Here is an 11,945-nt window from a genome sequence, read left to right as displayed (position 1 = left end):
CGAAAAAAAAAAAAAAAAAAAAAAAAAAACAAGGCACAACATGCACAACTTAATGGTGGAGGTTTTGGTAACAACTATACTTTCTAGTTTCTGTGTTCTATTTACCTAATCTTCTTGGGGACTTACTGACTGTGGAAGAATTGACAAGGTTAGTTCATATGGAAAAATAGTGTAAGATTCCTTTCACATGCAAACTAATTACAGCCCCAGTCATACCCTCATCTGTCAGATTCAAGAACATCCTACCCTCATCATTTGTAGGACAAGCAACAGAAGACTAGGAATAATCCCTGTGGACTTGCACCAGACAAAATTACTCAAACTAGTCAATCCTAAACTTGCCTATCATGCTTTGTATATTCCTTCTTGTGTCAACCACAAAAAGATTTATTTTCTCCATGTCTTTTCTTCCTCACTTACTGAGGGACTACAGCACATCTCTATGTGCCCTTCTCTCCTTGAGCTGGGCATCCACCTAGTGGACCTGTTACTAAAAACTTTTTGAATGGCAGTCATATTCTGATCTTTTGACTTTACCATAGTACTATGAACTCAATGCCTGCATTAAGCCTGCACAAGAAGAGATCTTTCAATAGGCAAACATGGGTGATGGAGGTACTCAAGAAGTACTACCATCATTGATCTAGTAGCCAATAATAGATTCCTGGAATTGGGGAGTCACTACCATCAGTTGAATGATCACTGTTGAACTTACCAAGCTCCAAAAGACAGAGGGTTTGAGACCATAGGCACACAGATGTCCCATTAAACCCACTGGGTCTCAAAACAAAATAAACCCACATGAATTACTAGGGAAGAGAAAGGGTTCATAAAATTGTGAGTGAGACAAGGTAGGGTTGCAAAATGGAAAGGGAAGTAATCAGAATACATTGTATACATGTATGAAAATGTCCAAGAACAAGTTTGATTTAAGAGAAATAACCTACATTTCACTCTAGTTTTCTACTTAAGCATGTCATAATTAGCTATATATTTTGATTACTTCTTTATCATAGACATACATACATATATACATACATACATATATACATTTGTTGCTTAAAATTAAACATTACATCACTTTCCATTTCCCTCCAATTCCCTTCTGTACTTACCTCTTCCTAGTCTAATTTGAAATCATGGATTTTACACACACACACACACACACACACACACACACACACACACACACACATTGGTCACATCGCACACACACAGTCATTGCTTATTTGTAGAAGGTGATTTGGGATGACCACATCATATTAGATAATCACGTATGGATGGGGGCATTGTCTCTGAGAAGACTCTCCTCCCACTCTCAGCATTCTTTTGTTTAGGGATGGGAATCTTCAGAATTTCCTAGTTCCATGTTAGCATGCCTAAGGGTGTCATTTTTGTTCAAGTTTTGTATACACAGCCACATTGTTGAGGTATTGGGGGTATAGTTTCCTGTCATTTCTAAGAGATACATTCTCTGGTTCTCTGGCTTATATAGTCGTGGCCTCCTCTTCCATGTTCATAGTTGTATTATAGATGTATTCTTCTTGGATCTGGACACTCCATCACTATCACTCCGGAATCCCTTATCATCATCTTGTTCCTTCTCTTCCTCCTTATCTTCTTCTGATCAACTCTGGTTGTGTATGACCTCCATTTTATTTTGGCAAAGAAAGCTGCTTTGATGGAGGGTAAAATACACTCCCTGTGGGTATAAGGATACGTATTTAGGAAATTTGTTGACATTATACTGAAAATCGCCACTACATACAATTCTAGGTGGTAATTAGCTGGCATCACTGAAAATATAATCTGGTGGATCATTTACAAAGTTTCCTGAAGCAAATTCAGCTACAGATAAATAGAAAACACCAGACCCTTGATAATGCCCATTCATAAAACTGCACCCCCACGAATTCTCTAAGCTACCCCTCAAAAAAAAACAAACAAACAAAACAAAAAAAACAAAAAAAACCCAGAAGTTTAGAGTAGAAATCCACTAACAGAAAAGCTTGCCTGCAGGATCAAATGCCTGAAGAAAGCCTTAAAACAAGCATGATACCTAAATGAAGATGAACCATATGTACTTTGTTTGAAAAAAAAAAAAGACAAGTGTAAGTTACAAAAAGATAAGACCGGATGACATGTAAAATTATTCTGAAAAAGCAAAGGGAGGAAGGGCGATGCACTGAAGTTTAAAGATTATTCTCTGATATGCCCAGGCTGGGCACCTGACATTCTAGGCTGATGCCCACTCTCTTCTCTTCACTACTCTGAATCTCTAGCGCTCTTATTGGGAAGTAAGAATCATTGTTTCTCCAAAACTTGATGTAAAACGAACAGAAAGACATCCAACTCTCCTTATTCACAGATAATAGAACTATTTAAGAAATTTCTGAGAATCTATAAAAATTACACACAAAACCCATACTTAAGTTCCTTATAGAACGAGTTAGTAAATTTAGAAAGGTTGCAGGTTAAAAGATCAACACTAAAACATGAAATTAAAAAAAAATCAAATGGCGCTTATACTTGTTCAATTAATAGAAAATATTTAGTTATATATCTACCAAAACCAAGAGCATCTGTGTCCTTAAAATTATAAAATGTTAATGAAATAAATCAAACGGAACCTTTAAAATGATGGGGATAAACCTTACCATGTTTATGAACTGGAAGACTCAACATAGTGAGAATGTCAGTTCTTGAACTGACTTTTAAGTTTACTAAAATTTCTACTGGAATCCCAGCAAGCTGTTTTTCATAGAGAAACACATGAGGATATTGTAAAATTCATGGTAAAGTATTAGACCTCAGTGAACTAAAATTTTAGAAGAGCAAAGTGTAAAAAATTATTCTCCTTGGTGTTAAAGCTTACTACAGTATTCAAACATTGTAGTATTAGTAGACTGATAAACACATAATCACCACTTATTAATTTTACAATCACAAGAATTTATTATCCTGTATATGATATGTATTTGAAATAATTTCAAGTAATGTGCTAGTAAGTAAAAATACTTAGGTTAAAAATGTAAATGTGCATATCAATAGGAAAATGAGCTTTAGTCTTTTCTCTCTTCAGGTTTTGTCTAACAAAGAGTGTCTGCCTTCTGTGTTATTAAGGGTAAACAATAATAAAGATAAAATATATGGAACAAAGTAGATTTATAACAAAGACAGTGAATGAATCCTACTGAATTTTTATAGAAGTCAAAGGTTTAAGAACAATTTAATAGAGGCAGAAAGATCACCTTTCCAGCAAATTGTTTACATAAAATAGGGCATCTATATACGAATCAAAACAAGTACCTTAAGCAGAGGAAAGGTTTATTTTAATGAGATCCAGCTTATCAATTTTTTTTTTTATCTGTTATGCTTTTTGCTGCTGCTTTTATTTTGTCTGTCAGTCTTCCAAAACTTTGATGTATCTTTATTAATAACCACAGGTGTCAGACGTGATTCTTAAAGACAAGAGCAAGAGATGCTGATTAAAAACAGAGTTTAAAAAACAGATTAATTTATAAAACATTTAATGTCAAACCAAATGTGGAAGTAAAAACAAACAAACCCTCTGAAGATCAAGGTCAGGGTAAAGCTGTGTGGCGGACATAGTGGAGGCCAAACATTATACTTAATGGTTCTGGGTATTTTGCTATATTTTCTTGCAATGACTATTCAAAGATCTCTCACGTTGTCTCTAAAATAGCTTCAGCATTAACTTTGCTAACTGAGAAGGCCAATAACAACCTATGTAACATAAGTGGCACAAAATACCTTCTTCATGTGTGGATCACCATATAATAGATTTCTACTTTTAAAGGACACCCCTTTAAGTCTCTGGAGTCTTCCATAGTTTCTTATCTACTTTTTTTTTTCTTTTCTGTTTTTCGGAGCTGGGGACCGAACCTAGGGCCTTGCGCTTTGCTAGGCAAGCACTCTACCACTGAGCTAAATCCCCAACTCCCTCATAGTTTCTTATCTAAACAGAGCATTTTAATTCCATTCCCTGCAGTTAGCAGGCTATAAGTTTAAAAAAAAAACAAAAAAGGGAAATGTTAGGTGAGTATATTTGAGAATCATAATATCTTAGCCCTTTGGGTTTGCCCTCCCCCAAGAATTTTAGGTCAGGTACATCTCTGTACAAGAGAGCTCGGAAGGTCCACGGTAGACTTTGCTTCTTGCTGGCATTATCAGTCCTTGGTGCTGTTGCTGCTCATGGCCCTCTTCCTCCCATCTGGTGACTGTTAAGGTAAATGATCTCATCACAGCAAGTGGGAGAATTTACTGCTCTGAATAGATTTCTCTGGCAAGAAAAGAAAGTTCTAGACTTCTTTACCAAAAGAAAACATTCCTTCAGCACACCCTGCTTTCTCTTACTATATTTACCATGTGGAGAGGTAGATCCTCTTTGTTAAATAAAACCTGAAGGGACAAACAATACTAAAATTCAATTTCTTTTTTAAATTTTTTCATTTTAATTTATTTATTCTTTCTCCATCTTTATTAAATTAGGTACTTCTTATGTACATTTTAATTGTTATTATCTTTCCCGGTTTCCAGGCCAACATCCTCCTAACCCCTCTGCCTCCCCTTCTATATGGGTGTTCCCCTCCCCATCCTCCCCCATTACCACCCTCCCCCAAACAATCACATTCACTGGGGTTCAGTCTTGGCTGGACCAAGGGCTTCCCCTTACACTGGTGCCCTTATAGGCTATACATTGCTACCTATGCAGTTGGAGCCCAGGGCCAGTCCATGTAGAGTCTTTGGGTAGTTGCTTAGTCCCTGGAAGCTCTGGTTGGTTGGCATTGTTGTTCATATGGGGTCTCAAGCCCCTTCAAGCTCTTTCAGTCCTTTCTCTGATTCCTTCAACGGGGGTCCTATTCTCAGTTCAGTGGTTTGCTGTTGGCATTTGCCTATGTATTTTCCATATTCTGGCTGTGTTTCTCATGAGAGATCTACATCTGGTTCCTGTTGGCCTGCACTTCTTTGCTTCATCCATCTTATCTAGTTTGGTGACTGTATATGTATGGGCCACATGTGGGGCAGGCTCTGAATGGGTGTTCCTTCTGCCTCTGTTCTAAACTTTGCCTTCCTATTCCCTGTCAAGGGTATTCTTGTTCCCCTTTTAAAGAAGGAGTGAAGCATTCGCATTTTGGTCATCCTTCTTGAGTTTCATGTGTTCTGTGTATCTAGGGTAATTCGAGCATTTGGGCTAATATCCACTTATCAATGAGTGCACACAGTGTATGTTGTTCTGTGATTGGGTTACCTCATTCAGGATATTTCCCAGTTCTATCCATTTGCCTATGAATGTCATAAAGTCATTGTTTTTGATTGCTCAGTAGTATTCCATTGTGTAGATGCATCACATTTTTTTTTATCCATTCCTCTGTTGAAGGGCATCTAGGTTCTTTCCAGCTTCTGGCTATTATAAATACGGTTCCTTGTCTCTTCCTTTGGTTTTCTATATCCAGGGTTGTCTCCCTCTGTGCTTTCTTTATTGTTTCTATTTCCATTTTTAATTCCTTGAACTGTTTGATTGTGTTTTCCTGTAATTCTTTCAGGCATTTTTGTGATTCCTCTCTATAGGCTTCTGCTTGTTTATCTGTGTTTTCCTGCATTTCTCTAAGGGAATTCTTTATGTCTTCCTTGAAGTCCTCCATTATCAGGATCAAATGTGATTTTAAATCTAGATCTTGCTTTTCTGGTGTGTTTGGATATTCAGTGTTTGCTTTGGTGGGAGAATTGGGTCCGATGATGCCATGTAGTCTTGGTTTCTGTTGCTTGGGTTCCCTGTGCTTGCCTCTCACCTTCAGGTTTTTCTGGTGTTACCTTGTTCTGCTATTTCTGACAGTGGCTGACTGTCCTATAGGCCTGTGTCCAGGAGTGCTGTAGACCTGTTTTCCTGTTTTCTTTCAGCCAGTTATGGGAACAGAGTGTTTCTGCTTTCAGGCGTGTAGTCGTTCCTGTCTACTGGTCTTCAGCTGTTCCTGTGGGACTGTGGCCTCAGTCCACTAGGTAGGCACTTGGAACAGAAAAGTTGGTCTTACCTCTGGTCTCAGGCCTGGAGTCACTTCTCAGAGCCGGGATTCAGCTCTCCGTGAGGGTAGCAATCATAAGGGCCTGCCCCTCCTTCTCTGGGGACCCTGTGCACAGGGGGCCCAAATGGCGCTAGGTGTTTTCCTCTGGAGTCAGAAATGTGGCAGAGAGTAGTCTCCTCTGGCTTCTGAGGCGTGTCTGCCCCTCTGAAAGTCTAGCTCTCCCTCCCAAGTGATTTGGGTGCAGGGAGTTGTTTGACCAGGTCCCTTCAGATCCTGATGGTGTCTGTACCACAGTGCTGAATGCCCCTATCTTCCTGTTCCCAGGGACCCTATACAGTTTCCTCTTGGGCCAGGGATGTGGGCAGGGGTGGGCAGTACTGGCGGTCCTTCCTGCCCTGCAGTCTCAGGAGTGCCTACCTGTCTGGGCAGTGAGCTCTCTCTCACGGGGTTTGGGCTCGATTTTTTATTTACATTTTAAATGTTACTCCCTTTCCCCATTTCCTGCCATAGATTCCTAGACCCTCCACCTCCCCTTCTTCTATAGCGGTGTCCCCTCCCCATCCACCCCCTCTTCCCACCACCACCCCTGACATTCCCCTATACTGGAGATCCAAACTTGGCAGGACCAAAGGGTTTCTCCTTCCTTTGGTGCCCAACAATGCCATCCTTTGCTACATATGCATCTGGAGCCATTAGTCAGTCCATATTTACAGTCTTCGGGTAGTGGTTTAGTCCCTGGGAGCTCTGGTTGGTTGTCATTGTTGTTCTTATGGGGTGGCAAGCCCCTTCAGCTCTTTCAATCCTTCCTCTAATTCCTCCAACTGGACCCCGTTCTCAGTTCACTGGTCTACTGCTCGTATTCACCTCTGTATTTGACATGCTCTGGCTGTGTCTCTCAGGAGACATCTGTATCTGATTCCTGTCAGCTTGTACTTCTTAGCATCGTCAATCTGTCCTAGTTTTGGTGGCTGTATATATATGGGCCACATGTGGGGCAGGCTCTGAATGACTGTTCCTTCAGTCTCTGCTCTAAACTTTGCCTCTATCTCCCCTCCTATGAATATTTTGTTCCCCCTTTTAAGAAGGAGTGAAGCATCCACACTTTTGTCATCCTTCTTCTTGAGCTTCATGTGGTCTGTGGATTGTATCTTGGGTAATACGAGCTTTTGGGCTAATATCCACTCATCAGTCAGTGTATACCATGTGTATTTTTCTGTGATTGGGTTACCTCACTCAGGATGATATTTTCTAGTTCAATCCATTTGCCTATGAATTTCATGAAGACATTGTTTTTGATAGCTGATCAGTGCTCCATTGTGTAGATGTACCACATTTTCTGTATCCATTCCTCTGTTGAAGGGCATCTGGGATCTTTCCAGCTTCTGACTATTATAAATAAGGCTGCTATGAACATAGTGGAGCACGTGTCTTTATTGTATGTTGGAGCATCTTGTGGGTATAGGCCCAGGATAGGTATAGCTGAGTCTTCAGATAGTGCAATGTCCAATTTTCTGAGGAACTTCCAGACTGATTTCCAGAGTGGTTGTACCAGTTTGCAATTCCACCAACAATGGAAGAGTGTTCCTCTTTCTTCACATCCTTTCCAGCATCTGTAGTCACCTGAGTTTTTGATCTTAGCAATACTTACTGGTGTGAGGTGGAATCTGAGGGTTGTTTTGTTTTGCAGTTCCCTGATGACTAAGGATGTTGAGCATTTCTTTAGGTGCTTCTCAGCTATTCTATACTCCTAGGCTGAGAATTCTGTGTTTAGCTCTGCACCCCATTTTTAACAGGGTTACTTGGCTCTCTGGAATCTAACTTCTTGAGTTCTTTGAATATTTTGGATATTAGCTCTCTCTCAGATGTAGGACTGGTAAAGATCTTTTCCCAATCTGTGGGTTGTCGTTTTGTCCTAATGACAGTTTCCTTTGCCTTATAGAAGCTTTGCAGTTTTATGAGGTCCCATTTGTGGATTCTTTATCTTAGAGCATAAGCCAATTTTGTTTTCTTCAGGAAAATTTCCCCATTGCCCATTTGATCAATACTCTTTCCCACTTTTTCTTCTATTAGTTTGAGTGTATCTGGTTTGATGTGGAGGTCCTTGATCCACTTGCACTTAAGTTTTGTACAGGGTGATAAGAATGGGTCAATTTGCATTCTCCTACATGCTGACCTACAGTTAAATCAGCACCACTTGTTGAAAATGCTATCTATTTTTCCATTAGATGGTTTTAGCTCCTTTCTCAAAAATCAAGTGACCATAGGTGTGTGTGTTCATTTCTGGGTCTTCAATTCTATTCCACTGGTCTATCTGCCTGTCTCTACCAATACCATACAGTTTTTGTCACTATTGCTCTGTAATACTGCTTGATGTCAGGGATGGTGTTTCCCCCAGAAGTTCTTTTGTTGTTGAGGATAGTTTTTGCTATCCTGGGTTTTTGTCATTCCAAATGAATTTGCAAATTGCTCTTTCTAACTCTATGAAGAATTGAGTTGGAATTTTGATGGGGATTTCATTGAATTTCAGTCCTTTTTCTAATTCCTCCATTGGGGACCTTATTTTCAGTTCAATGCTTGGCTGCAAGCATCCACCTCCATATTTGTAAGGCTCTGGCAGAGCCTTTCAGCAGACAGCTATATTAGGCTCCTGTCAGCATGCATTCCTTGGCATCTGCAATAGTAACTGGGTATGGTGACTGTATATGAAATGGATCCCCAGGTGGGGCAATCTCTAGATGGCCTTTCAGTCTCTGCTCCACACTTTGTTTCCATATTTCCTCCTGTGAGTATTTTTGTTCCCTCTTCTAAGAAGGTTTGAAGCATCCACACTTTGGTCTTCTTTCTTCTTGAGCATCCTATGGTTTGTGAATTGTATCTTGGGTATTCCGAACTTACTAATGTATGTTCTTAAGTGTAAGCTCAACCATCTTCTAAAACTAAAATAGTACTAATACTAATACTAATTAATAATAATAATGATAAATCTTTAGGATATCAAACCAAACCTTAGTCATTAGCCAGTAAAGACTTTTTCATAAAACTCACCATTTTTTGCCTTTTATTTTCAGACAGGTTCTCACTATGTAGTCATGTCTGTCCTAAAATCACTATGCAGACTTGGTTGGCTCTGAACTCACAAAGATCCACCTTCCTCTTTCTCACAGGTGTTAAGAGATCTTCTTAACTTGTTGCTTTGTGTAATCATTGACTTATGGGCAAAATGCATCATAAAACAATAACTTCCAGGCATAAATAAAGGGGATCATCAACAATGGACAGAATAATCATTCACTGTAAAACCAAAAGATGATGTAAACTAAAGATGATCAGTTGACTCTCTCATCTGTCCTGAAATAATGATTATTGAAGATATGGTGGGTTGACCCTTATTTATATGGCAATTTCTTTTTAATCATACAATGTTGTAATATATCTCATTTTAATTTTTAAATTCTGAATAAAACTTTGTTTTCTCACATATCTTGCTACCATTCTGTATTCTTAATTAGAGGTGTCAGATATTTTCATCTAATTAACATTGAGCCATAGTTGTATTTCCATGTTCCTAATTATGTCATTAATTATGATAATTTGAGAGTTGTATTAACATTTCAGTTGAAGAAGTTTATTTCACACCAGATTCTTCATCCCACTGGGATGCCAATGGTAGAGTACTTAGTGATATCCCAGTTTACAACTACAGATGCACTTCCCGTTGTGGGGCAGTTGACCATGAGAGGAAGCCTGGTAAGATAGAGCAAAGGCTTGAAGACCCAGGGACTCTGAATGGATGGTGGTAGGAGCTACCCTTGGTCCCAGCACCAGGTTCCTGTCACATAGCCCCATCCCTTCACAGAGAGAATTGTGGCCATCAGTCAATTAGGGGCAACACTCACAAGCCCCTCCTCACGCAGATAAGGCATCGCAGGCCAAGCAAATTGGCCACCCCAAAACTGTATATAAGATCCTATCCAAAAGGAATAAAGGTGTGTGAGAATTACTCCATTGTCTGAGAGCATCTGTCACAAAAGCTGTAACATTGCCCTAGAAGAGATCGCTCTCCTGAAGCTTTCACCACCAGAAGCTCCTCTGCACTTCCCTCACCGAAGTATAGCCAGTGAAGCTTCTCAGAGCCACCAGCAGCATCAGTGTGGCAGCAGTAACACCACAGGTGGTAGAAACACTTCCCCCTCCCTCCTCCTACCCTTTCCCCTTTGCTTAAACCCTCCTTCCAGGCTGAGGCAGGCAGAGGTTTCCACAGATATAATATTGCCTCTGGCATACAGACTGACATCCTGTCCTTCCTCCTTGCTTACTGTATATTAGAGATTAGGCTTGGAAGGTGTAAGTTCAATTGTGAAACCTTAGGCATGCCATTTCACCTTGGTCATTCTGTTTCCACCATGCATGAAATTAGAATATAAGATTAGAATAGTGTGTTTCATACTTTATCATTACTACTATTACTGTTACTCATGAAACACACAGGTTTAGCATATAGAATTATATATGAAACACAATACACAAACATCACATAGGGAATAGGTTTTTAAAAATGGAGCCAGTTTTTTAGCAAATGCTAGAAATTCCAAACAGTGCCGATTCGTCTTCTTTTACCCATGTGCTATTTGTATACTCATTCTAACACAATTTATTTTATACATTACTTTTTAACTCTTTAACAGGTACATTGTGGAACAAAACAGACACAGGCACTAGAAAAATCCCTGCCTTAATGGAACTTCCATTCTAACGAAGGAAAACAGAAAACAAAGACAAGAAAAATAACATGGTGTTATTAGGTAGTTAAAAGAATATCTTAAATAAGAAAAATGAGGGGCTCAAGAGATGACTCAGCAGTTAAGAGCATTAGCTGCTCTTCCTGGTTTAATTCTCAGCACCTACATGGCAACTCACAGCTTTCTACATCTCCAGTTCCAGAGGATCTGGCACTGTCACACAGACATGTATGCAGGCAAAACACCAATGCACATAAAAATTAATAACTTAAAAATCTTTTTAAAAGAAAATGAAGTGAATATATGTGTTTGTGTGTGTGCACTCTGGTGCAGAGTACAACTTTAGGGAAATATCAGAAAAGATATCAATAAGGTGATATTTTAATAATGACTGATAGGCCTAGGAGATACCTTGAAAGAGAGGAAGGAGTGGTTGTTGGGAACAGGGTGTGTCAACCTCAAACACTGAGGCATGATCATGTTTGGTATTACTGAGGTACAGCCAGAAGGTGAGTGTGATTCAGGTCAAGGACTCAAGTAAAAGAGTAAGAGGACATGGCAATGGAGATAATCCATGGAATCAAATCCTACCTTTTAGGCATCATAAGAATTTCAGTTGTTATTCTTGAATAGATTGGAAACAACTGAAGGATTTGATGATGATGATGAAGATGATGAAGACATCGCCAACAATGACTTAATGAAAATTGAAATGTGCCTCTCAAGTATCTCTAAAGTAGATTAGTCATCAGTTTGACAATGTTGTGATGTATCCTTTAAGTGGTAAGATTTATTGAGCAGTAACAAAACAGTCTCCTTTCTCTTGCTCTGGCTTCTTGTTGCACAATGTTATCTCTCTCTTTCATGTGTACTTCTTTCATAGTGCCTTCCACCACAAGACACAGCTAAGAGAGCTCTCACATGAGCTGGTATTTTTCTATTTGGAATTTCAGTTTCCCCAAATATGAGCTATATAAACCCATATTCTTCATACATTTCTAGCTTTGTATATAAAGAAGATTTGAGGGTTGGGGATTTAGCTTAGTGATAGAGCACTTGCTCTGAAGTATGGCGTTAAGGCCCTGGGTTTGGTCCCCAGCTCGGAAAAAAAAAAAAAAAGAAAGAAGATTTGACTTGAGCAGTGATAATTTATTTGCCTTTT

The sequence above is a fragment of the Rattus rattus genome, chromosome X (assembly GCF_011064425.1).
Source record: "Rattus rattus isolate New Zealand chromosome X, Rrattus_CSIRO_v1, whole genome shotgun sequence".
NCBI classification, from domain to species: domain Eukaryota; kingdom Metazoa; phylum Chordata; class Mammalia; order Rodentia; family Muridae; genus Rattus; species Rattus rattus.
This window is presented reverse-complemented; position numbering follows the sequence as displayed.